Genomic DNA, 27,530 nt, shown 5'->3' with positions numbered 1-27,530 from the left:
TCATTTTAGGATTTAACCCCCAATTCTTACCACACATTCGTCTACATGTGTTCAGGGCCATAGTGGCCTTCTGTGTGACTTTCTGAATGTGTGCATTCCATGTCAGCCTCTGGTCGAATATTACACCTAAGTACTTGGCCTGACTTGTGAATGGGATTTCTACTCCCTTGAGCACTAGTGGCTGTAAGCCTTGCAGTGCTCTTTTTCTGGTGAAGGGAACAACAGATGTTTTTTAAGGGTTAACCTTCAGGCCTTCTTCCTCACACCAGCTGTCCACCATCCTCAGAGCGACTTGAAGTCTCTCCGAAATTATTTTGGTAAAGCGTCCTCGGACTACAATTACCAAATCGTCCGCATAACCAAGACAGTAAAAACCCTCCCTGGACAGTGTATTAAGTAGGTCGTCCATAAGCGTAGCCCACAGTAATGGGGATAAAACTCCTCCTTGTGGGCAGCCGCTTCCTGCCTTCGCTTCAATAGTGGCTTCACCTAACGAGGACACAATGATCCTGTTTGTTAAGGTCGCCTTTGTCCACTCGCATATGAAGGCAGGAACTCCTCTTCTTTTAAGCGCGTCCGTTACAGACTCGAAGGAGACGTTGTCCAGTAGCTAAAAGCGTTAATTGTGGAGCCTTTTTGCATGGTTCCCTGCTAATATTCTGTGTTTACTGACATTTTAATACCCAAGTCTGTGGGGATGTCTTCGTTTTTACTCTACCAAGAAGCATTTACTTTGTGTTTCAGTACTTTATTATAATAAATATAATATTATTATAATTATAATAAGTGGCTTCAAAGTAATCTTTAAGCAGTTGCCTTTGAGGAAAGGATGGACAATAGGAAAATAAATTAAACCAAATAATTTTGTGATACTAAACTATTAAATAATTTATTAAAAAATTTTTTTCTAAAAAATGGCTTTGGCAGAGCCAATTAACCAAAAAAAAATTATTTTTTTATTTAATTTAACGTGCTTGTGACAGCTTCGGCCATTAGCACGAGGCACCGTGGATACAGTTATATATAAGGTACAATTACATATTAAAATATACTATAGTTATATATTATTTAGTAAGTTTTCTAGCTTCAGGAACTGGATAGCTGTGATGACTTGACTCTGGTTCGATAATATATCTGTGATGTCGCTCTTCATGCCCAGTTCTTGGCGTCGTTTATTGTAATGAGGGCAGTCCACAAGGATGTGTAGAACGCTTAGTGGAGATTGGCAATAGTGACAGATTGACTAAGGTGTAGAATTCATTAGGTGACCATGTGTAAATCTGGTGTGACCGATACGTAATCTTCTAGCAACAACCATCTCATTTCTAGTTATACCAGGGATAATGAACCGCTCAATCGTCTGATCTATTTGGTGTAAAAATGTAGTGGATTGTTTCCAATGATTCTGCCAGTAATTTCGTACGAGTTTCTTTATACTAGTTTTTAAGTCGCTGGCAATTTGTATATTATGTGGTGTACAATTGGATACAGCAGCTTCTTTGGCAAAGCGATCGGCGTTGTCGTTACCCATAATACCGATGTGGGAGGGAATGTCGTGGATGATAAGATTTTGGTAAGTGTCATGGATTTTTTCTACAAGAGGGTGATTAGTAAATAGATTATTGATGGACTGGATAGAGGCAAGGGAGTCTGTACAGATGGCAATATGTTGATTGGGTGCTGTACAGAGTTTGAAGGCTTGGTAAATAGCATACAGTTCACCAGTGTGAACGCTGCATGTGGCAGGTATTTGACATGAAAAAAAATTATTAAAATCAGACAATTTTACAATTAATCAAAATTATAAATTATATGCGCTAATCCGTATAATAAAATTACAAATTCATTAAAATTTCTATACAAATTATCAATAATTGTTTTTACTTGTATTCAAATTAAAGATCTCTTCTCTGTGTTTTCATTTTTAAATTAGGTCAAGGTAAAGAATTTTCAAGAAATATTACTTTTTCAATTTATTTATATCTGAATTAAAAGATTATATTTATTGTGAAATCCCTGAATAAAATATTTAAAAAGCAAATTAATTATAATCTAGTTATGATCGTGGCTGAAAGTTTTTGTTGACTGTATGGGTTCTAAACCTTTTATTTACAAGAATTCTCTACTGGTACTTTTCTTTTTACGACTGTAATATGCCCACCTTTTGCTCGTACTCTCAGTTGCTGTACACACGCCTGCTATCTCCTCTGCTTGTCAACGTCGCTCATATACAGTTTCTAGGACTATCCATAGTTTCCCACCTATAGACGTTAACTTATGAGCTAGTTGACTTCAGTCATAATATTACAAGTATGACGTCGAATATTTACATTTTTTAAATTTCACATAAAGTAAAAACTGATTGAAGGCAATAAAACAAATGTAAGTAAACAGTTTAATTAGTAGTAATTTGATAATTAATTCTGTTTTGACGAATACAGAATAACAAGCTATAATAATTCTGTATTGAGAAGAGTGTATGCCACGTCTCAAATCATAGTTTATTATTGATCAATACTTTAATTTTTGATAAAAAAATACTTAAACTGTTTTACTTACATTACGTGATACGTATTACTATGACTGAAGTCAACAAGCTCATAAGCTAACGTCTAAAGGTGGGAAATTTTCGATAATTCTAATGTAATGTAAACTAAATTATAGGTTAATATCGATAATTTCTCACCTCTACTACTTTCATCTCTTTTTATTTCATAATGTATTATGTTTTCTATCTTTTGCGTTATTTTGCCGGTTCTTAAGGCACTCATCCCTGTATAGCTGTTTGTTTATTACAGGATGTACTTTCGTTACAGGGCTCGTTCCAAAGACACAAAAAACCTTTCACAACTATTATTTGACAAGAACTCTGCTAATTTTCACTGCAGGATATGGAACAAAAACAACTTGCTTTTTCCGACTTTCAAGTCACAGTAGTCTTCCTTTTCCCGAGCAAAACATGACTTCCGTCACTTCACTGCCACCTTCTCCTTTTTACCAATCAGACACACACATCCTACGTACCGCGCCATCCCTTTCGACCAATATAATATTGGTATTTCCAAATTTTACATAAATAAGATCTTTTCTTTGTTTCTAGAGACAATACAGCTAATACTACTTCGGTATACTTATCCCTGACCACTCAATTTTCTAATTCTTTATTGATCCTCTATTGTTATCATATATTATCGTACAAATATTTATTCTCCTATCTGCCTACTTTCTACTATATTAGAAAAGCCTTTACTCATTCAAATATTTGAATCTTACAAATCTCAGTTTTAGGTTCATATATTGTAATGGTTTAAATTTATTAAAATCTAATAAAAAATTATATTCACCGGTAAAGTCGTTTCACCCTATAAACAAGAATATTAGATTTGTAACGCCAATACAAGAATTAATATTAATTTCAACAGGCTTCCGGGTTGAACTGACGTCTTCTTCAGGGCTTAAAAAGTTTCATTCCTTCGAGCCCCTACACACTACCACACTAATTGACAATCAATGGCCTACTGCTACTGGGAACAGTGGAAGGTTCATTTATACCGTCGATGGTGACGTGGTTTGAGTGGGGGTTGGCGGAACATTTCTGACGGTGGGATTTTCATTGGAGGGTGCAGCGGACGATATTTTTTTTATGAGATGATAGTAATGTCGAAGGTAACCGGATGCCGTCATCTCATTTATTGAGACAATTTGGATTTTTTTCAATCTCTATGGCTTCTTGGATAATTCTTGGTTTACAAAAGCAGCTTTGTGTAGCACTTTCAATAAACTGGTACTTTACACAGAAAAAGAGTAGTATAAATACATGTCTAATGATGTGTCATTTAAAATTAAAGGCTTGTAGTACTTGAAGGGAGGGGGTAGGTACATGACAGATATCTATATCGGTATAAGATGCTACTTTGGAATAAAAATCGACATGTTTTAGCATTTTCACAAAATTCAATAAATATTGTCAAATATCAGGATAAACTCTTTTAAGTGGCCAACCCCGTATAATAAATACCTAGATTTTAATAGATTCGTTTTTATATTCTTTTGATACCTAACTATTTTTTAAATATTTTGTAAATGATATAATCTTTTAATATAATGTCGTTAAGGAATCTGTGTTAACTAGAGAAACATTAGTTTGATTTGATTATATGTATTCTAATTTTGGATTTTAACATATCTAGACCAAATATGAGCGATAACTTTAATGATACGAGTTTTTTATGGAAATGGTCACGATCATTTCCATAGTGAATTAATTTCTTTGTAGATTTAATGAAGAATTTCCTGTTCTCAGCTATCATTCTTTATTTATAACTTCATTCACTAGGAAGGATACTCTATACTTGTATAAATTATCGACAAAGTGGGCTGTAATTGCCCGAATATTACGAGGGATATTTTAGAAATAATGCACAAATTGGCAATACTGGTGTTTGCTCTACCTAGATACCATTAAAAACTTGAAGTGTTGGCATGTATGCAGTTGTTTCACTGTATGGTCCTATCGATTATTATTAGACCAGTTTCAGATGAAAGATCCTTCATTAAAATTTAAACGTCACTAACAAAAACGATGCAGGAATTTATCACGACTTAAGTGAGGTTTGTGGTGAATAGACCTTAGACTACAGTTAACTACTAGCCGCTTACATAAAGGCCGTGAAAGTATAATAGATGATCACGGATATGCAAACCGAAAACATCGATTAATACTTGGTGTGCGATTTCCTTAAAGAAAATGAGTGTCTGCCTCAACTGTTTATCGAATTTTAAAAAACTATTTGCAGAAAACTTCTTCTCGTTGGCTTCCTGACTGTTTGACTAGAAAACAGAAGAAAAAACGTCTGGACACCACAATTCTATTAAACCAAAAATTCACTGTTCAAGCTAATGCATCTCTATTTCGAATTATCCCAATTGATGAAACGTGGGCTAAAGACCTCGATCTGTTGGTCGAATCTAAAATCTTGGTCGAACGAGTGGAGGTCTATGAAAAAAAAAACGATCTAAACGTTTTGGAAGCACAATAAAATGTTCCTTACGAACATCTTCTTCTTTATGTGCCATCTTCTACCGAAGGTTGGCGACCATCAAACGATAGGTTTCTCTGTTTTGTGCCGCATGTATTATGTTCGCAGCTTCTGGTATTTGAAACCATTCTCTCAAATTTCTCAGCCAGGATTTCTTCTTTCTGCCCAAACCTCTTCTATCTCTTCTACCTTACGAACATCAAGAAATCGTTTAAGCAGATTGCATTGCATGTGGAATAAATATGACAGCTGCGTAATATTGCACTATCTTACAGAAGTTGGACAGGACACACAAAACAGTGACCTGTTTTACTCATTGTTAAGCTACTGATTTTTCATGACAACGTTCGGTTACATAACGAGCACATGTTGGTCGATTTACTGCAAATAAGTACCACCGAAGTCTTATCTGACACACAATACAGCCGCATATGAGCCCAACAGTTTTTAACTATAGGTCCCTAAACCTACCCTTAAAATAAAGCGCTGAACCAATCGTCGCGTGCTTTCTTATGGACATCGGGCCAAGTTATGAAGAATCCAACAACACAGCTTTTCCACTGCAAAATAGTGATGCAAAATTGTTTTTATTTGACTGATTTCTACGTTCATCTGCGTCAATGATGCTGCGCACAGCACCAAAATTTTGCGGAACAACAGCTGTTGCCGGACGGCCTTCACGAAACTCGATACTGAGGCTGATGCGCCCACGCTTAAATTCTTTAAATCATATATGTGAAAAGTTGATGGGTCTGGTCATTTATCGCCAAAACCAAGATGAAGTTGATCGATACATTGTTGTTTTGTTAGACCAACTCTAAAATCGTCACCCAAAGATTTTCTCTTTTTCACGAAATTTATTGTTTTGAAAATTTGTTGCTGCTCAACCACGCGATGAATTTTTAATCTGTCAATGTTTTTTTCATAAGAAAATTTACGAAAATGATATCTACAAAGTCGAATAACTTCCGCTAGATGGCTCTGTGCAAAACTTCGCACAATCGTCGCTGTTCAAAACAAAGTTATTTATTAATATTATTCTTATTTTTAAATATTTTCGCTTATATTATTGTATGAATGTGAATGTTTTTACTATTTGCGATAATAACTTACCAATTTGAATATCCTCATTATTTGTCTGCTATAATATAGCTTGTCGATCCAAGGCTTTGCCCTTTCCAGTATAAATTCGTTGTAAATAATATAGACGCTATCAAAAAAAGATAAAGTACACCTGCTAAATATTATAAAAACGTTTACATAAATAATTCAAACATCGATTGTAAAATAAAAGGGAACCACGCTGATAATTTATTTCTACTCCAATTCCGCTCACAATCTACTAACCCGTTCGGCACCGCTACAGCTCATAAATTTCAGAAAATATTTCTACTCCACTTTTAAATTTATAATAATTGAGGTTTTCGACTAACTGTTACTGGTATTTCATTTATTAACTTTTACCATTCGCTGCTTTTGTATTTCGGGTATTATAAAAAGTGTTTTAGTTCTGATTTAGATTAATAATAATAAAAAGTCAAAGACAACCTACCGAGAATGATGTCAGATACAATATTTAGATACAATCGTTGCTTTGTATTTCGGGTATTATAAAAAGTGTTTTAGTTCTGATTTAGATTAATACTAAAAAAAGTCAAAGAAAACCTACCGATAATGATGTTACAGCTTTTTCATTACGTGTTTTTATTTCGTAGCTGTGATCCCAAGTATCCTTAATATTGCAGCCCAAATAGCATATTTTTTCCACTCTTTCTAACGGTGTATCGTCTATTGTAATTTGGGCGTTTATGTTGGTGTTCATTATTTATAATGATAATTTATATAATGATCACTAATGATCATTATTTTTGTCTTCTTACAATTTAGTTTTAGGCCGTATCTGTTACATGTTTCTACAACATTATCCATCATCCTTTGGAGTCCCTGCGCACTATCTGCCAGCAACACTATATCGTCTGCATAGGGTAAGTCCGGGAAAGATGGGCCACTTTTTTTCTCACTTTGATTACTTGAAAAATTGACTAGTGTATGATACGATTTTTGGAAAAGAATACTTATTATAGTTTATATATTTATTGTGCAAAATAAAAAACATGTAACTTGAGGAATATAAAAGTTATAGAAATTAACATAAATACTTCTTATTGGCCCATCTATACCAATACGTAGGTACAGATGGGCCATTCCTATTGGTAGAGTTGGGCTAATTTGAAACACATAAAATAATGACGTTAACCTATTTCTTTTTACTAGCAATTTTTCCACATGAATCACAAACATTTTCAAAATTTTGTACAGTTGTCATGGCACCAGTGTTTGCAAATCAAACATTGAACCCAGTCATCTTTTCTGGATGTTTTGCTGTAATCTTCGCCACAACCAATGCACTCATTTTAATTAAATTCGTCTTCGTCTTCGCTGTCATCTAAAACTGGCACATCTGCATTCATATCATCATCAGACGAATCTTACTCATACTTTTTATATTAACGCCTTTTGTTTTGCTGCTTTGGAACTATCTTCTTTTTTGATTCTTGTTTCTTTATCTTCTTTTCTTGAATTTTGTCTGCAGAATTAAGAATTTCCTCCACTCTTCTTGCTCGGCCCCTTACATTCTTTTTTGCAGCATCAATTTTGGGTACAGGCGAAACGTGTCCAATACTTTTCCAGGTGTTACACTTGAGTCTTCAATATTAGACGTACCAGCTGCAGTTTCTTCATCAACGACTAGAGTAATGCTTACAAGTGAAGGATCTGGTTCATCTAAAATATTTAGATCTATGTATTTCTGTATTACTTTGTTCTTCTACTATAGCTGAGGAGCTCTCATTTGTGGACAAAACAGCGTGCTCTGGAATTTTATCGGGATCAAACGGTACAGTTCCTGTAGCAACAAATCCAGATGTTCCATTTTTCACCGTTGCTGAGATTTTCCAATCATTTCCTAACAACTCACCTAACTGGTAACGTGTAATTTTTCTTGTTGGGTTATTTCTGATATAGTTTTGACATCTCGAGTAAAAATTAGCCTTTAAAGATTTGACAAAAGCTCGGACCAACGGCTGCAGAAATAGCGTGGTATGACTGGGTAAGCACAACATTATAATTTCGTTGTTTTCGGCGCATTCTAATACTTTCACTGCTGCTGTATGGGACGTATGTCCATCTAATATCAGCAAAACTTTGCCTTGAGGCTTTCAAGGAATAAATAGATTTTTTAGCCAATGTAAAAAAATATCTGCATTTACGTAGGCCGATTTTTCGGACATTACAAACATTGCTCCAGGTGGGATTCCAACCGCGTATTCTTCTTTTCTATTTTTTCCTTTAAAAATAGAATACGGAGGTAAAAATACGCCCTCAGCATTGCAGCAGCTTATCACAGAAATCGTTTCTCCTTTCTCTCCTGATGTAATAACAGGGACATTCTTGGATCCTTTAGACGCGAGTACATGTCCAGGCCTGTTATTTAACTGCAAACCTGTCTCGTCTACGTTGAAAATATGCCCCGGCTTATTTATTAGTTGACTATTGGTTAAAATACTTAGCAGCAGATCGAAGTACTGTTTAACTTCCTCGTGGTTTAATCCTTTTGCTCTGCCCAAAGAAACTCCTTCACCTTTTCGCACTGATATGTCTGGATGGCGCCGTAAAAAAGACTGCAACCAGTCAAAACCAGCTTTATTGTTATTTCTATTGAATTTGTGGCTTACATTAAATTTTTCTGCTAACTCAAACGCCACAGTTCGTACATGGTCACGAGTGGGTGCAAAACCATACTTTTGCAATTTCTTAATATGCAGCACTAATTTCATCTCGATCTCATCCCCAAGAGTTGAAGAAGGTCCAAGACGATTGTGTTTTTTTAGATCATTAATTTTCATTCTTCTCTGTATACTACTTCGAGGTATGCCATAAGCTAATGCAGCTCGATTTGGTTCCATGCGGACCAAATCGTAGATTTCCGCTTATAATATGAAGGCATATTGTAACCTGTAACAATATAGAAATTAATTAATAATACTTATTATTAAAAAAAATTGTTTAATAATACAAACCCAATACTTATTATTAGCCCATCTATACCGATACACTGTGGCCCGTCTATCCCAAAGGTTCGGTAGAGACGGGCCACGCCATCGAACACACAGTTTAAATTTTATAAGGGTATTTTAGGTTAGGTTCAGTTGTTTAATCTCAATTTAACAGTTGAATACATAAATAATAAAAAAAACTTACCTTTTGTCAAAACTTACACAACTTGAAAATTCACCAAGGAAAAATTTCACTAACAACATATAATTAAGTAAAAAAATCTCCGTTGTTTATGCATACACGTCGCAATGACCACGTTCACAGGGTCTGTCGTTGACTAAATGTTATAAATCAACGTTGTCGCACTGCACAATAAACAGAGGATCTGCAATATGACGAATGGCCCGTCTATACCGATGGCCCATCTCTCCCGGACTTACCCTATCTAATATTGTTTTTAAGTTTACAGCAATCCCAACTTCCGATTCGTCCAAGGCATCTCTAAAAATGTTTTCAGAGTATATTTTAAATAATGCCGGTGACAATATGCAACCCTGTCTAACTCATTTTTCGACTGTGAAGACAAACTCGGATACTGTTGCTTTTTGTTGGAGATATAAGTTTGAAATCAGTCTTATATCCTTACAATCGAGTCCTGATGTTTTTAGAATATCGCTTAGTTTCCCTTGTGGAGCTTTATCAAATGCCTTCTCGAAATCAATGAAACATGCATACATATCGCAGTTGACATCCCTGGCTCTCTGTATTAGAACAAGCAAACTAAAAAGTGCTTTCCTCGTTCCGAGTCCTACTCTTAATCCAAATTGAACTTCACTCAGGTGTTCTTCTAAGTTGTATATAATAGTAAGGAGTGCTTTAAGTACATGGCTCATCAAAGTAATTAATCTATGTTCTTCACATTTTCTAGCGTGGCTTTTTTGTGACCTACTTAGATAAGCAATATGACTCAAAACTTGATAATTTGATAAATAAAAAGGTTTTGTCACTTTTTTGCTATTTTAATGGACATTTAACTTCACATATGAAATAATATTTACATATGAAACATTTTCTGTGAGTAGCCATAGTTCTTTGAAACGGTAATGAAACATTTAATTTATTTTTCTTCTGTAACATTACATTCAAATACTGAGCCAGAAGACTGAAAAATTGGATGACGTGTTGGAAGATTTGATTCTTGGCTGCTTTTTTACTTCTTGGCTAGTTTTCACCTCTTGGCTGCTTTTTACCTTGCGATTTTCACATTTCACCTCTGAAGTCGACTTTGAATTAAATGAATACCTCGTGTAACATTTTCTACATAAATAGCTACCTAGAGTACATGCGACATCAAAAAAAAATCAGATAATTTTTCAGCTTCGGATTCTGATTCAACTATCTTTTATTACTTACAATCTGGTATGGTATAAATGTAAATGGTACAAAAGGTACCATAAAATTGCCACATTGCTCTCCTGATCTTGCATCTTTGGACTTTTTCGTAGGGGGTTATGTGAAGCAACAAATTTACCGATATCATCATGAACGTGCCGGAAATTTGGACGAATTACGTCAAAAAATCATTCAGGCATTTCAAAATATAACATCCGAAATTTGTCGAACACCCGAAGGCAATTATACACAACACAACAGCCTTAGTAAACATTCTCTAGAAAATAACCATTGTTTTGATTTTAAAAATCAGATTTTGGAAAAAGAACTAAATTACAACGAGAGATGCATTTTGGAGATGATTCACACAAAAAAAGATCCAAAATATATCAATAATAAAACTGATATCAAAGATCTTTCTTTGAGTTTTTTTTAAATGCACTATGGAAGATATTTGAGATACGACCATAGATAAAATTACACCTAGATTGGTAACAGGGATAGCCAAGGTCAAATTACGTTCTGATTTTGCTCCCATTCGTTTGGTGGCGCTGCTAGTCTCGTTCCTACGCGGAGGGAGTGTGCTGTGGTCAATTCAAAGTTGAGTTTAGACAAATACGGCGCCATATTTGTATTTGTTTTATTTTTTATAATTTAAAATTTTTTATATAAGTAGTGCAAAAAGGTACAATTTTAGACGATTTTTTATTATGGCATCGAACACATTATATGGAATACCAATGAAAAAACGAAGAAATGAACAAAGAAGAAGATGTTGTGTACCAGATTGCATGGATACTACTAGCAAGCATTACCGTTTTCCAAGTCCACGAAATTGTATGGATATGTTTAATAAATGGGCGAGTGCTGTTAAGAGCCCTAAATTGTAAATTTATGCAACTAAAATTGTAGTAAAATGCCTTTTGCAGAATTAAGCGTTTATTCACATAAAACTTGACATAAGAATCACAAAACAATTATTTAAATACTGACCAGTTGTTGTCACAACATTAAGAAAACTAAATTATTCTACACTTGGCTTATATTATTAATATTTATTGTAACACATATAACATTTCTTATAACATTTTTATAAATAAAAGTTTTATTCTATATTTTATTCTTTAATTTTTTTAATCACTTTGGACATTTTAATGTAATAATATATGTGAAAATATAGTCTTAACATAACAAGAAAACCCAAAAAGTATACGAAAAATATTTATTATCGTACATGATAAGGATTTTTCTTGTTATTTTAGGATTATCTCTATTTTCCTTTACTTTAAAATGAGTTCACAATCCTAGGCAATATTACTAAACTTTTGAATTTAGCGCCATGTATATATAGTTACGCTCCCGGTCACTAGGTGATGCGCCAATCATTGTTTTATTCGTTAACACGGAAGTTTTAATGCTAGGCGGTAGTGTGCTATGGATACGACCCTGAACCACTTCTATTTTAAGATACCTGCCAGATGTCATCTGTCAATGTCAATGTTAAACTTTTAAAAAGTGATAACATAACAAATATAATTCTATAATGTAATGTTTTATAAAATAAAGTGCTTAGTGAAGATGACAAATTTGCCGAAACGTTTAAGCAATAGTTAAGGAGTTTTATTTACAACAGATCGACAAACCCAGGAAATAAAAAAGTTTCGTGAATGTGTCGATAAAATGTATATTCGGGGCATAGCGGAAGGTCCTCGAGATTGAAAGATAGCTATTTTAAAGACTTTGACATTTGTTATTTTATTCAATTTTATTTTATTGTTAATATTAGATATAAAACAGAATCATAAATATTGTTTTATTAATGATCTAGGAAAGCATAAACACAAATTATGGTTGATGATCTATATTTTTAGGTGAGTATAATGTCAGCAGATTGTAATTCTGTAATTAATAATAAAATTCTTTATATTTTTAGACAATCAATTTTTGTTTTGCTCGCACTAAAGAACCATCATATGTATATTTCCATAATTTTTTTATTTTAAGCTGCTCATTTTATGTAAAAACATATTTTGTAAATTTACAAAATATACGTAAAATTCAAACATTCGAAAGCACTATTATTTATAATGAAGCTATTTATCTGGATTTAACGATGCCATGTAATTAATTTTAACTGAATGAACTTCCACATTCGGTAAATGTCCAAAAATAAATAATTTCATTGTGATTATTTTTGATTTTAAAGAATTAATCATATTTTATTAATTTCTAATAATAGTACGAGTTGTAATATATTCATAATTATATATTATATAATATATTTATATTATGATTCAAAATGAAAAAGCAACACGAATTTACCAAAAGCTTCCTTAAAATCAGCGAAATTTACATTTCACTTGGTAATAAGAAATAATATGAAAAGGAGAAAGAGTAGATGGTATTTTACTATGAAACTGTCAATTCTAATATTTTCTGCTGTATCTGAACAACATGTTTGATAGATTTCTGCTACTATTTTGCCACTTATATAAGTGGTATTTTTTTGGTCACAAAACCTTTTCACTTGAACCTATAAAAGTCAGCAGTGGCACGCAGGAAGTGGAAGTACAAGAATATTCTATTTTTTTTTGCTATTATGTCAATAACGTATTTTACAAAACCGATTAATAAGACGTAATTCTCACACAAAGGACAACACAAATATACACGTTTTGCAACAGTAGAGATAAAAATAAAATCGAGTACATAATTAGTAACAGAGCTACCATACCTCTTCTTCTTCTTCCTTCCTGTATGTAGGCTTTAAAGCCGATACCAAAGGTCTGGCTATAGTGTTACAACTACGATTATTAAGATAGGTCAAAAAACATGTCCGGACAACTAGTTGGTAGAATACAAGCCAGCATATGTATGTTTTATCCAGTTACCATGACCCAGTAAAAGACCAAGAGCAGATAAATAAGGCCGCAGTCATACGTGGATGTTTAAGATATGTTGACAGCAAAGTTAACATTGATAAAACCTGTATTACACCCATGATGACCTATGGAATAGAATGATAAGAAGACACCAATCAAACCAAAAGTATGCTACATACAACCGAAATCAAGATACTAAAAGGATACCAGAAAAAACAAGAAGGGACAAAATAAGAAACATCATTAGGGAACAATGCTGCAAGTTGTAGTGAGATGGGATAGGCACAGACGAGGAAAATGGTACAATCATATAAAAAGGATGGAGGAATTGCGCTAGAAGGAAAACCAGCTGGCAAGCCACTACCAGGGAGAAACCCAAAGAGGTGTAGAGATAGCTGGCAGTCTACATCACAAGAAATACTTCAGCACGGAACTAACAGATTCTCAGATTTACAACAAGTACAGGAAGAAGAAGACAAACCTGTATGCGTACATTCACAATTGCCAGTTTTCTTCACATCATTGTGTTTAAACAGTAATTTTTTCTGTGAAAGTCTAAATTATTTATTTGTTTTTTTGTCCAAGCAGTTATAATTTCGGCATTTTTATCCGAAACTAAATAATGGTCAGTCTAGTATTTAAATAAAGTATACCTACCTTCCTTTAAATCTTCCTTTATCTAAAGGAAGATTTAAAAAAATACCAAGAAGATCGCATTAAGAAAATCATAGAGAAGAACAAAAGTTTAAAAACAATGAAGACAAATATAGGAAAAAGAAAACTAATCATGCTTAAAGCTGAGAACAATGAAGAAAGAGATCTAGAAGAAATAGTAAAAATCACAGAAAGATATTACACAGACCTATACAGTTCTAAAAATGACCCACCACTACCATCTAAACAGAATCTCTCGAGGAAAATACAAAATGTTGGCTCAGAGATATTACCAGAAATAACTGAAGATGAAATCGAAAAATCCATAAACGACATGAAAAGAAATAAAGCGGCCGGTGAGGACAAAATACTGGCGGAACTGCTAAAAGAAGGAGGAGACACGATAAAAAAAAATGCTAAAAATACTGTTCAACAAATGTCTGTTTGACGGTAAAATACCTAAACAATGGAGAAATGCCAACACAATCTTAATACATAAGAAAGGAGACCGAACAGACCTAAACAACTACCGTCCTATTTCCCTTTTGTCACAACTATATAAAACCTTCACAAGAATAATAAACAACCGACTAACCTATAAACTTGATAACTACCAACCAGTGGAACAGGCCGGATTCAGGAAAGGATACAGCACAATCGACCATCTACATGCGCTTAAAATCTTAATTGAGAAAACCAATGAATACAACCTTCCGCTGTACTTAGCATTCGTAGTTTAAGAAAAGGCTTTCGACAGCATTGAACACTGGGCGGTGGAAGAAGCTCTGGTCAATTGTAGCATAGATTCAAGATACCGACAATTGATACATGATATTTACCAAAACGCAACCATGACCGTAATTCTGGACGACAAATTAATAACGGATAATATAAAAGTTAAACGAGGAGTCCGACAAGGCGATATAATTTCACCTAAACTGTTTACCTTGACCCTCGAAGATATAATAAAATCAACAGATTGGGAAAACAGAGGAATATGTATTAACGGAAAGTACCTAAATCACCTTAGATATGCGGATGATATACTCCTGATCTCCTCGGAAAGACAAGAACTAGAATTAATGCTAAATGAATTTCATGAAAAATCACTTCAAAAAGGCCTAAAAATTACCTTCAACAAAACAAAAGTAATGACAAACACGGAAGACCAAGAGGCAATAAAAATACAAACAGAAAAATAGAACAGGTAAATGAGTATATCTATCTAGGACAAGCAATCAGAGCTAACAGAGAAAATCAAACAGCCGAAATATCGAGACGAGTAAGAATGGGATGGGCAGCGTTCGGCAAACTTTCTTACGTTCTAAAAAATCAAACAATCCCTCTATACTTACGAAGCAAGGTATATAACTCCTGTATAATACCGGTGCTCACCTACGGAGCACAGACATGGACATTTACACAGGCCAATTTGGATAGGATAAGGAAGGCACAAAGAGCGATGGAGAGACAAATGTTGGGTATATCACTTAAAGATAGAAAACGTAACCAGTGGATCAGAACCAAAACAAAGACAGTAGACGCGATAGAACAAGCAGCAAAACTGAAATGGAAATGGGCTGGACACAATGAACGTCTCCAAGACGGACGATGGAACAATGCCATCGGAAAGTAGCGTCCATACAATGCAAAGAGATCAAGAGGTAGACCACAGATGAGGTGCAAAGATGACATCAGGAAACAAGGAGGTCCCACATGGCAGAGAACAGCTCAAGATAGGGAAAGATGGAGAGAACTGGGGGAGACCTAGATCCAACAATGGAAGGATAGAGAATAGGTTCAAAAAAAATACCTACCTAGTAACTGCCATTTGTGGGATTCAATCAAGATAATAGATGGATTGTTACAAGATTTTAATCAACTACGAATTATTAATTGAAATTTCTACTATAAACAGTAAATTCAATGGCGTTGGTATTGGAATTATTTCAGCTATGGATTAAGATAACAGTTCTATTACCATTGCTTTATTCCTGTACATATATCTCTACTACATTAATATAGAGATATTTTTATACACATTTTAAATGCTATTTTCGAGCTTTCAACATTTTTATCTAACAAATAATCTGTTATAAAGTATGCAGTCAATTTCTTTAAAGCTCTTAACCACTCATGTCTTTAACTAATATATCAATCATCACTTGAAAAGGCTTTGATTAAATAGAACATCTAGTGTGTTAACTAAATGTTTCTAACAAAGCGAACTGTACAAGTATGTACCTATGTCAAAAATGTAATAAAGGCATCATTTTAAATAGTGGACATATTGACAACAATGGGACAGTAAACTCTTTGTTATCACTTAATACAATTTTCGTACTGAACAGAGGGACGATTCTAATATAGGTACAATTGTATTACCAGTAATGTTTACATGTGTAACGATTTACGATAATACACAGGTTGTTGTCGGTTATAAGGTTATTTTAATATAATTGTTTTGCCAAATGTAAGAACGCTATGACTGTATTAACTGACATATAATACTTGTTGTTTCTGTTGGCTTTTTAGTTTTTACAATACTTCAATGTCTGCTTAAATATTGTTCGGAAACTATTTTCTTGTGGCTTTTGATTGTAATTTAAAGGGGAAACTTACCTTGAGGTATTGTTCGGCCTCACAAAAAATGGAGATTCACCAAATTTTAGCACAATATATTGACACATAACCTCAAAATTCCATAAAACGTAAAAATCGTTTGAAGGCCAATACTCGCTTAATTTTTAACCAAAATAGAATTTTTTTTTTTTTTCATTAAAGCTTTTTTTGTGCTCTACAAAAATATTTACACAAAAATGAGAGTTGGCGGGAAATTTAAATTGATTTGAGAGTTTGAAAATTTTGTTTCTATTACGAAAGTTTTTCAACACCTTTAATAACTGTTCTAATTGAGCAACATCTGTAAATGGCCTTTGAAGATCTTTTCCTGTAGGTAATTCTACAAGAACAAATCAAGAGGCGCTCAATCTGGAGAGCAAGGAGACCAAAAAATTTCAGAAACCCGATGTAAAGATCTCTCATTAAAATTATTTTCAAGCTATTGCCTTACATCTGAACTATTGTTGAATATTTAATACTTAAATGCATTGCTAAAATATTACAAAGCAGAAATGAATTACAAAATTGAAAACTCAACGGTTATTATTATTACCCAAGAGTGAACCCTTGTGAGAAAACTTCGTTTGAAGAAGGGTCCGAACGCTTTCATAGTGAATACCTAGAAGTTTATTTGATTACGAAGCATTCACAAGAAGGTGTAGGAGCCGGAGTAGCGACTGTTGGTCATTCTTTCGTCGAGGTGAAGAAAAGTTTTAAAAAATAGTAAACTTGTCACCTCACGAAAGAAACTATCAGCTCGGAGTGAACATTCTCTGCCTGGGTAGGCATCGATCTTTGAGATACGAAAGACAGTGTGCGTTATACCTATCCCAGATTGTGCCGGATTAGGAGTGAATAAAAGTTAATTTGAATTGCTCCTCACTCGGTGGCCTAGCTGATGTCCCGCTTCGCTGTTAGAAACCTTCTCTATGGAAATGATCAGCGTCTTTACAAGATATAAGATTGTTTCCGCAGAAGGTAACGTGCGAGCCGTAGCACCAACATCGAAGTCGCCACTCCGACGGTGTTCCTACACACCTCGTGGAGTGTGTGCCCGACCATACGTCGAAACGTGAAGAGCTTGCATCGCTGTGGAATCTAGGGCGTACACCGCAATTAGAATACTCATATTCAATACATGTAAGAAAATAATACACCGTCAAGTAAGAACCATCGAACTGATAAAGTATTCTGAATTGTTGGTGGGCCTTCGAGGACTACAGAGTCACCGGTGAACTTCACGTGGAGTGTGGTATAAGTACACAGAAGTAACCACGAGGTCGATGATGAAGGCGAAGAACCTTCGCTGTGCCTCACGAGCGGCGGTCGAATTACATCTAGATACAGAAAATACCTCTGTGGATGCTAAGACCGTACGACAGTTATTAACTCTTATAAAGTCTTATTTTTAGTCTCTTATTTTTTTTTGTGAAAAATTTCTTATCATTTTTCATCGGAATGGAAGAGTTAGCATATTTCTAATTGTTGTTCTTTCTTTATAACAAGTAGAACTTTTTATGAAGAATAACTTCTTTTCGTAGTATAATAATAAAAAAAGTTGAAAACTCCATAGGTTGAAAACTTAAAATTACTTTGCATATTATACATTCTTCAGTTCTAATGATTGTATAGTAACATCTAGATATAAAACAATGTTAATTACAATGGTTTTAGTTGGTGTTTTTTTCAATTTTTGTATGTTTCCAGGTATTCAACAGTTAAAATCAATAAATCCTCAAACCGCTGACTTGCTCACACTATGATTGAAAGAAAGATTATCTCTTTCAATTGCCAACAATCTCGTCAATAGTCTATCGCGAATTAGTCAGAATAAGATTATTACAAAGACGCTCCTACGAAGATTCCGGTAACTTAAACTTTAAAACTTTTCACTACATACTACGCTTTTCGCTCAAAGTCAAACTGAAGTCGAACTTCTTTGAATGGATCCGTATCTCAGTTGAACTTTTTCATTATTTCGTTTTCAATCAGTTACAGGCGAACTCCGGCGTAATCTTCGGTAGTTATTTCTTGTTAAATGAATTTCTTTTATAAAAATATGTTATTGAATGCCTTCGAAAATAAACTATTGCAACTTTTGAAATAAATCGAAAAGAAAAAGATTGATGAGGTCAGAATTTAGATGTTGGTGAAGTAATTAGTGGAAAATAATATTCAAAATAGAACTGCATGAATGTATAGTACTAGAAATATGCTTTATTGTCACTGAAAATTGTACAATTTTATGGACAAAGCTTACAAAAAGTCAAAAAATAACAATAACAATTTAAATTTGCTAAAATTATGCATAAACATAATAAAATATAGGTAGAATCCATTGCAAAACTTCACTAAATCGCAAATTGTATAATAAAACCTTACGAACTAGTTTACGAATAAGTTTAAGCCAGTCGCGCACCTAGGTTAAACCCCCCCCCCTTAGGCCACTACTCCCACACTGTTACTCACAAATTTTAAGGAATCAGAATGGATGGAGATAGCTTGAAAAAAATTTCGGTGCCCAACCAAAACCCCCTTAACAAAATTCTAGGTGTGCCACTGGTTTAAACTGCTGCATGTTATACCCAAATATATATAAAAATACTTTGTTGCTTGTACCTAAACTTACTGTAATGTCTTAGTTATTCGTTAAGAAACTCTTTCAAAATGAAGGGCACAAGTGAAAATACTTGCCAAATTGCTGGTATGTCCAAATTTGAATGAAATACATCCAAGTCTTTACTTTCTGCAGACACTGTATTAAATATAATCTTGAAATAAATTGGCATTAAATCACTTCCGAGTTTTCAGCAAAACAAAAGGTTTAAACACGTTTAGTCCAGTAATTAATACCAAAGCTATTGAGAGTATGCAGTCCAGTAATTAAACCGAAGGTACTTTATCGTTTAACTAAAACACACCACAAAGTCCGAATTGAATTCCCGAAACACTTTTTTGTTACTTCTTTTTAGCAAACGATTCATCCTATTCACTGCCTGATATTTCACTATCAGAGTCGTCACTATCTGAATTGTCTATCCGAATAATTAGAGGCCGGACCTCATCTATAACTCACTTGATTTGAAAAGAATGAACGATTATGTCTTCCGTATGTCTAATACAATTTTGCCATTGTCCTGCCTTTATTTGTTCTAGCGATGCTTTCCATAAACTAAGAACGCTAGCGTCATCTGTTTTTTTGGATGCATGTTTGTCATAAAAAATTTTGGTTATACCCCAAACTAACTCAATTGCATTATAGTGGCAATGGTAGGATGGAAGTCGAAGAACTTCATGGCCATATTTAAGAGCCATTTGGTCAGTGACAAATTTATTTTGAATTTTGTGCTCTCCACACCTTTGTAGTAAATCGACTTTCAAAAATACGTCACTGTGATAAATTTTCTTTTCTGTCAACCACAACTTTATTTCTTCTTTTGTCCAGCTGCTTGAAGAAAATCTCCCTTCTACTCTTGAGTAGTAGGATGCATTATCCCACACTATTATGGGTGGTCGCTCCAATTTTTTTAACAAATTTTCTTCAAACCATTATTCAAAAATATTTGCATCCATATTTCCATGGTATCACCTGTATTCTTTGTGGACGAAAAAATTAAACTAGCGTTTAATAGCGAAAAAATAAAACCCTCATCATTTCCAGCATGAAGTATAATGTAGCGTTTACGATTACCGGAACGACTAGAAGAATTAAAACATTTCGTGGTGCCATCTTGCCAGGATGATTTTGACATATTTCCTTTGGCGAAAATTCAAGTTTCATCTAAAAATACAACTTGCCTCGGACTATCAGACCTTTTATTGTTCATGTATTTTCTTAAAAAATGCCACCGTTTTGAAACAACATTAGAGAGTTCACACAGTACTTGTCTATTATTTGTCTTTTTATATCGAAAACCTAAATGTTTCAGCACTCTCCACAAACTTAATCTTATATCACACAGTTCCTTGTCTTTTATTTTTTGTAACACAGCAATAATTGTTATATATTCTTTGGCTTTATACATATTATATATAATATTTTTAATTGCAAGTTTAATTGACTGGTGCAAATCTAAAGTTTTTAGATGTCGACGATTTCTCTTGCTTACTTTATTTATTTCATCCTCACTCATGTTATTAATTCTTCGGAATGTCCTCTCTGAGATACCGCAAGCATCGCATTTGCGTTTCTGAACTACCATAACAGATGTCAATGGACCCATATTATTTTTTTTTCCAAATTGAAACAACTTTCGACTTTCAGAACTAAAATTCTTCTGGAGATAACACTCTACGTTTCGACTGTATTTTATTTTTTTCCCAATTACTCATTTTAGTTTAAAGTACCGCTTCACTACACTACTATAAAAAAATAGGTACTTATATACAACTACTACACCCTAAAAAGGACGAGGGTTGTACAACAGACGAAACAATCGAACACAAATTATTTAACAACCAATGCTAAACAAGCATAAACACTGCATTGATTGTGATTGCAAAAACCGTTCGCATGTTTTAAATAAGATTTTTGCTGATTATGTATTTTGCTAAATTATTAAATAACACCAATACAACCCACGACCATCAATTAACTTTTAACGATAAACAGATGTAATATGATGACAAGTTTGAATTTGATCTACTTTGTCGAAAACAGTGAGATATTTTCAGATATCAGATTATTAACAGAAAGATATTTTCAAATATCATGAATCATTTTTCAATGATTGTGTGGATTTAAGAAATACATTACTAAACAAATTTGTGTGTATAAAGAAGATTACAATTATTATGAAACATGGTACTTCTTATTTTTCAAATAATATGTTTTTGTAAAGGCATAAATTTGATTATTGGGTAAACCTGCATTATACGATACGTCAGACGAAATTAAAAAAAAATAACATGTAATAAATTCACTGTTTAAATAAATAATCCGTACTCGTACTATTGCAATAAAATATTAAAACCAATAAACGATAACTTGTTGAGCAGTGCTGATTGCAACAACAGAGCAGTAAAATGTTATTCATAACGGTAGTGTAAAATATATCGCCGCTTATCTGGTCCGCTAGTAATTTATACCAGCATTTAATTGCAAAGCGGTCTTCTTAGGTGGAAGACTTTATTCTGGAATCGGAGTATTCTATTACTCTGTCAATACCGTAAGCATAAAGCTTGCTTGTTATTTGTTAATATTAGTTTATCATTATTAGTCATAATAAGACCCTACATATTTATCGGTTAATTTGAAAAGAACTATTTTGTAATTAATCCCTCTTTAATATAGAGTGATTTATTAAAACATCCTGCAGCAGATAACCGTATATTATCAGTTGCACCACAATTATTTATCTTATCTAACGTAAATCGATTTAATTAAAGAAACACAATAATACTCTATCTAGTTCCAACCGATAGTCTCGTGAAATGTGATTATTTCGTGTCAGTGAGGCAACTATTTCAAATACCTACGCATCCAGGTCTCGAAAAAAAGTTAATAAACCAGTGCAATCAACGTGTGAAACTAGCGTAAGTTTCTAGAATTAAAAAGAAACGGCTTCCTCAGTTGCTATCGATTTTGTAAGTAATTGTACTAGTTTAAATGCGTAGTTAGAAGTTGTTGAATGTATTTATTCGATATGCTGCATTTCTGTAATTAAGGTGATGAGAGCAGCCGAACCCATTCGCATTTTAACTCTCGGTTTGATCAGATATTGTAACAATACTCTCGATTAACGAACACCACATTAAGTGGAAATAGTATTTGATTTACATTTCGTGGGTTTTCAGATGATTTTTATTTTACTGTTATATCTCATTGGCAGTGGCGCGCCCAGGGGGGGTTTGGGGGTTATACCCCCCCCCTTCCACCCCCAGGACCCTATTCCTACACTGTTTCTTACACATTTCATCATAAAAAAAATTTGGGTGACCAACCAAAACCCCCTCCCCCAGAGGCAAATTCTAGGTGCGCTACTGTTCATTGGTCTCTTGTGTGTTTATATCTCTTTATATGCAGTAAGTAATTTCACTTCCAATTTCTCAGTAACAGGTTCTATAGGTGAGTTAGTTTCAAAATAATCTAATCTATCTATTAAACTGAACGAAATATTAGATAATTTTTTAACAGATACCATCCAAAACTAAAGTTTACTATAGAAATTAAACAAAATAATAAAATAAATTTTCTGTATATCACTTTACATCGCATTAATAACACAGTTAAAACTATGTGGTTTACAGAAGAAACATGGTCTTCACGATATCTCAACTATAAATCTCATCATCCATTCTCCCATAAGAAGTCTGTAATTATAAATCTTGCTGATAGATCTATAAAACTAGCAAATCCAGAATCCAGACCAACTGCAATAAAAAAAATCAAAAAATGCCTTTCTAAATAATGCATATCCCGAACATCTAATCGAAACTATTTTCAAATCAAGACTAAATAAATTTTATAACAATACAAATAACAATAAACCCAACAGTATCAAGACTACGTATACAACTCTTCCATATATAAAAGATTTATCCGAGCAATTAACGAATCTTTTAGCCAATCATAACATAACCTCCAATCTCAATATCAACATGGTTTTGTCTCCAACCGGTCCACTGTGACAAACTTATTAATGGTCACACAATATATCTCAGCGGCAATAGATAATAGAAGTCAAGTTGACGTCATATATACTGACTTTATCAAGGCGTTCGACAGAAATTACCACGGCGCATTACTTTCTAAATTGTGTCTCTTTGGTCTTTCTGAGGATGCCGTGACTTTTATGAGGTCTTACTTGTCAAATAGAACGCAGTTTGTTGCTTATAATGGTTACAAATCGGAAAAGTACCTAGCTTCTTCAGGGGTTCCACAAGGTTCTAATCTAGGTCTATTATTGTTCTTGTTATTTATTAACGATCTGTGTGAATCAATTTCTGCACCATGTTTATGTTATGCCGATGATTTAAAGATTTATTCATTGATAAGTGACCTTAATGATTGTCATTTTTTGCAGAGTGAACTGAATCGTGTACATGAATGGTGTAATGCAAATCATTTGAATATTAATGCCAATAAGTGCAAAGTAGTTAGCTATTCTAGGAAACAGTCTAATTTATACCATCCTTATATTATCAATGGCAATAAACTTGAACGTTTAAATAAAATTAAAGACCTTGGAGTTACATTTGATTATAAACTCAACTTTGTTGAACATGTAAATTTAAAGGTTAAAGAAGCACTTAAATCTTATGGATTCATAATTAGAAATAGTCGAAATCTCACTAATATTAAGGCAATTAAATTACTTTATTACACTTTTGTACGCTGTAAACTGGAATATGCCTCTGTCATTTGGTCACCTTTTTATGATGTACATATCCAACTTATAGAGCAGGTGCAGCGTAAATTTTTAAAATTTTTGTCTTACAAAATTAACGGCATATATCCCAAGACAGGCATCAGCAATAGTGAGTTGTGTAGCGGTTTGGACGTAGTATCATTAGAATCTAGACGAATTAATGCCTCCCTAATATTCCTGTACAAGCTACTACATAATCTCATTGACTGCCCTGATATTCTTCGAGTGAGATCTGAGTGAGTGAAATCTTATCCAGTGAGAAATTCGATTACGTTCAGAAATACACAAGCTAGAACTAATCTTATGTTAAATTCTCCTCTATTTCTCATGTGCAACTATTATAATTCCTTAAGTGCTTACTGCGATATATTTCACTGCAGTTTAAAGCAGCTTACTAGGATGGCTGAGATCTACCTAGGTGATTGAGTAGTTTCTTTATGTTAAGGTAAAATACTCGAAAAATGTGTTATTTAGTTAGTACTTATGAATTATTAATATATCATTTAACTTTAGTATTGTATTTTGTCCTATAAATGGATTCTGTTGGACAATAAACGCTATTATTATTATTATTATTATTATTATTATAACAGTGGCTCACAAACGCAACAACCTTTTAAATAAATATTTCACTAAACTAAAAACACAAAGTCCAAAACTCAAGAAATCACATGTTGTTTACGAGATACCATATATTAACTGTGAAGGTGTCTATATTGGTCAAACCAGTCAACTGTTTCAATCCAGAATTCCTTCTCACAAAAATATGACAAGAACGTCACAAAAAAGCATAAATTTGACTTCGAAAATATCAAAATTTTAAAAACCGAACAAAACAAAAAGAAGAGGGGGATATACGAGTCAATAGAAATAAAAAGAAATACCAACGCAATCAATAACAAAAAAGGTACACAGATCCTAAATAAAATATATTTCAATCTAATTTAAATAATAATAAAGATAACACCATAAAAGACTCGTAAAGTTGTAACATATCTCCACTTTACCTTTTTGGAAAACATCAATGATACGCTCATATAAAAATAATTATATACTAATGACAGTAAACCATGAGGTATCAGATATCAATTTTTACTTCTGTTAATTCATTATTGTCATTGTCCCGTTTTACGTTTTGGTAAGTTTTTTTTATATATTTTACAATAACACAATGGCACAATAAAATCTAGTTCCAAATTTAATATTACTTATTGAACTTTATGGAATTTGTTTTCCTAGTTGTTAAAGAACTTGTGAGTCTGTTTTACGATCCATCCATGATATTGTCAGAATGCGTTGGTAACACCACATTTCGAATGCTTCCAGATTTTATTGTTTAAATAATCAAGCCGACCCAATACAGAAGGGTGGAGAAATATATCATTGAAGCATTCTTATCCGGAACGTTATAATGATATTGCGCTTACAGGAAAGTTTTTTTATTCTGTTAAAAGTTGACAGTACACGTTTTGTATATAGATATACATATAATTAAAAATATAAATCACTGAACACAAATATAACACTGGCACTCATAAGTTTCATTATCAAAAAAGTATATTGACATTGATGCGTCTATGATAATAGGTACTATCTAAAGTAGGTACTTCTCTTGATTTTTCAATGAGTTGTCGTATATTTAAACTTTGTTCTCAAGTTCCCCTTCCGGTTACTTGCAAGTGTTATCAATGAAATTAGTCTGTAGTTGTCGTATTCTATGATGGAACCTTTTTAATGCATAGAAACAATTACGGAGGTTGTCCAGTTGGTATGCCCGTTTGTAGAAGTCCTCTTGTGTTCACAGTGGCTACACAGGTGCTATATCTCTTTTGGTACATTTATTATTACCACTGGTAGTTGATTTCAATTTAGTAGTGCCCAACATCATTCTGATCTCCAGACGTATTGTACTCAATAGACAACGTTCCAAAATGATCAAGGGGGGGTTTATGCATTAATTTCATATTGCTTTCTGCAGTTTTACTTCTTCTTCTTCCTCTTTATTAGCAATTCTGCTTGTTCACCGGCGGATTAATACTTCTATAGAAGGTTGTCACTCTATCTTTTGCGCGGTCGCCCGATACTTCTTCTGCCAATTGGTGACTTATCTCTTGCTATTTTGACGACGCGGGTCTCTTCCATTCTGCTTATGTGGTTATTCCATTTTTTTTTCTAATTTGTATCCATTCATTTATACACTGTACGTTACATTTTCTTCTACTGTCTTCACTTCTCTTTCGATCTCTCAGCGTATTTCCTGTAATTCTTCTTAGTACTCTTATCTCTGCTGTTTACAGTAGCCTTTGCGTTGTGGCTGTGTCGGGTCTTGTTTCTGAGGCATATGTCATTATTGGTCTTACATTGGCTTTATAAATTCTTGACTTCATCTAAGTGTTAATGTGTCTGTTTCGCCATATATCCACGGCTACCAGGATATATTTATTTCCATAATACGTTTCTGAAAATGGATCTGCAATGTCGATTACTCTTCTTTCTACTAGTACTTACTACTCTTTCCATAGGACTACCAATATTGTACTGTTTCATGGATGCTCTCTTTTTACCAACTGGACCATTACTTTACTAGTTCATCCAGTAGAACCGTTCTCGAACCGGAGTCTTCGTAATACCAAGTGTCAACCTGATGTCTTCGTAATACCAAAGAGTCCACCATGCAACTAACGCAATACTTCTGACACTTTAATTTAGGTACAATCAACTGAATCTTAGATTCTGTACCATTATCGTCTTTAAAAGTTCTGTACAGAAGATCATCTTTTAGTACTAGGCAATTCCACGGCTCCAGTAAGACTTGACTTCTGGACTACATGCACTAATGTATTGCCAAGTAGATCTCTTGAAGCTGCCCCCCTAAGACCGACCGTCCTAGTTTTTCTGCTGCTGAGTTTCTTGATTTGTGTCGTATCTAGGATGCTCGTATGAACTTCATACGTTTCCGCCCGTAGCTTTGACAGAAACTTCGATTTATTTCATTCTTAATCATTCACTTGATAGACTTGATAGGACTCGTCAGATTGGTTATCGTAACAATATTGTTAACTCTTACATATAACTCCCATTTTTGAACAAACCGCGTATATAACAGATGCTAATCGGTAGAATTACTTCATTCAGAACTTTTCCTTCCTTTACGCAAGCTGAAGCACACACGGCTTACAGTCGATTAAAACCAACAAAGACTCAAACTGTAAACAAGCGTTTTGGTTAGATATAGGAAAATGAAAAATAAATCTTCTTCTTAGAGTGCCATATCCCTACGGAACGTCGGCGACTACCATGCTTATAATATTGTTATACTGATCTCGGTGTTGAGCTACGTGTAGCAATTGGTCCGCTGTCAAACCTGTCCACTGCCGCAAATTCCTCAACCAAGAGAGTTTCTTCCGTTCTATCCATTTCTTTCCTTCGATTTTACCGTTAAGAATTAGCCGAAGGAACTCATATCTTGGTCCTTTAATTATATGTCCAAGATATTCTAGTTTACGCCTTTTAAT

General features: G+C 33.8%; 1 protein-coding gene across 5 annotated transcripts in view; it reads left to right on the top strand.

Moving 5' to 3' along the window:
• Positions 1-27,530, top strand: part of pxb (putative Hedgehog signaling attenuator pxb) — a 341,285-nt gene that overhangs the window by 16,995 nt on the left and 296,760 nt on the right. For 2 of the 5 annotated variants that reach the window (XM_072535725.1, XM_072535728.1), the window contains exon 1: positions 22,048-22,180. The exons of 2 other annotated variants lie outside the window; for them this stretch is intronic. The gene's annotated coding sequence lies outside the window, so the exon portion shown is untranslated. Of the gene's footprint in view, positions 1-22,047; positions 22,232-27,530 lie in introns of those variants that run through there. One more of the 5 variants, XM_072535723.1, reaches the window with a different exon arrangement.

Source organism: Diabrotica undecimpunctata, chromosome 6 (assembly GCF_040954645.1).
Source record: "Diabrotica undecimpunctata isolate CICGRU chromosome 6, icDiaUnde3, whole genome shotgun sequence".
NCBI lineage: Eukaryota > Metazoa > Arthropoda > Insecta > Coleoptera > Chrysomelidae > Diabrotica > Diabrotica undecimpunctata.
The sequence above is the reverse complement of the archived record's forward strand: the minus strand, read 5'-3'. Positions and strand labels throughout refer to the sequence as shown.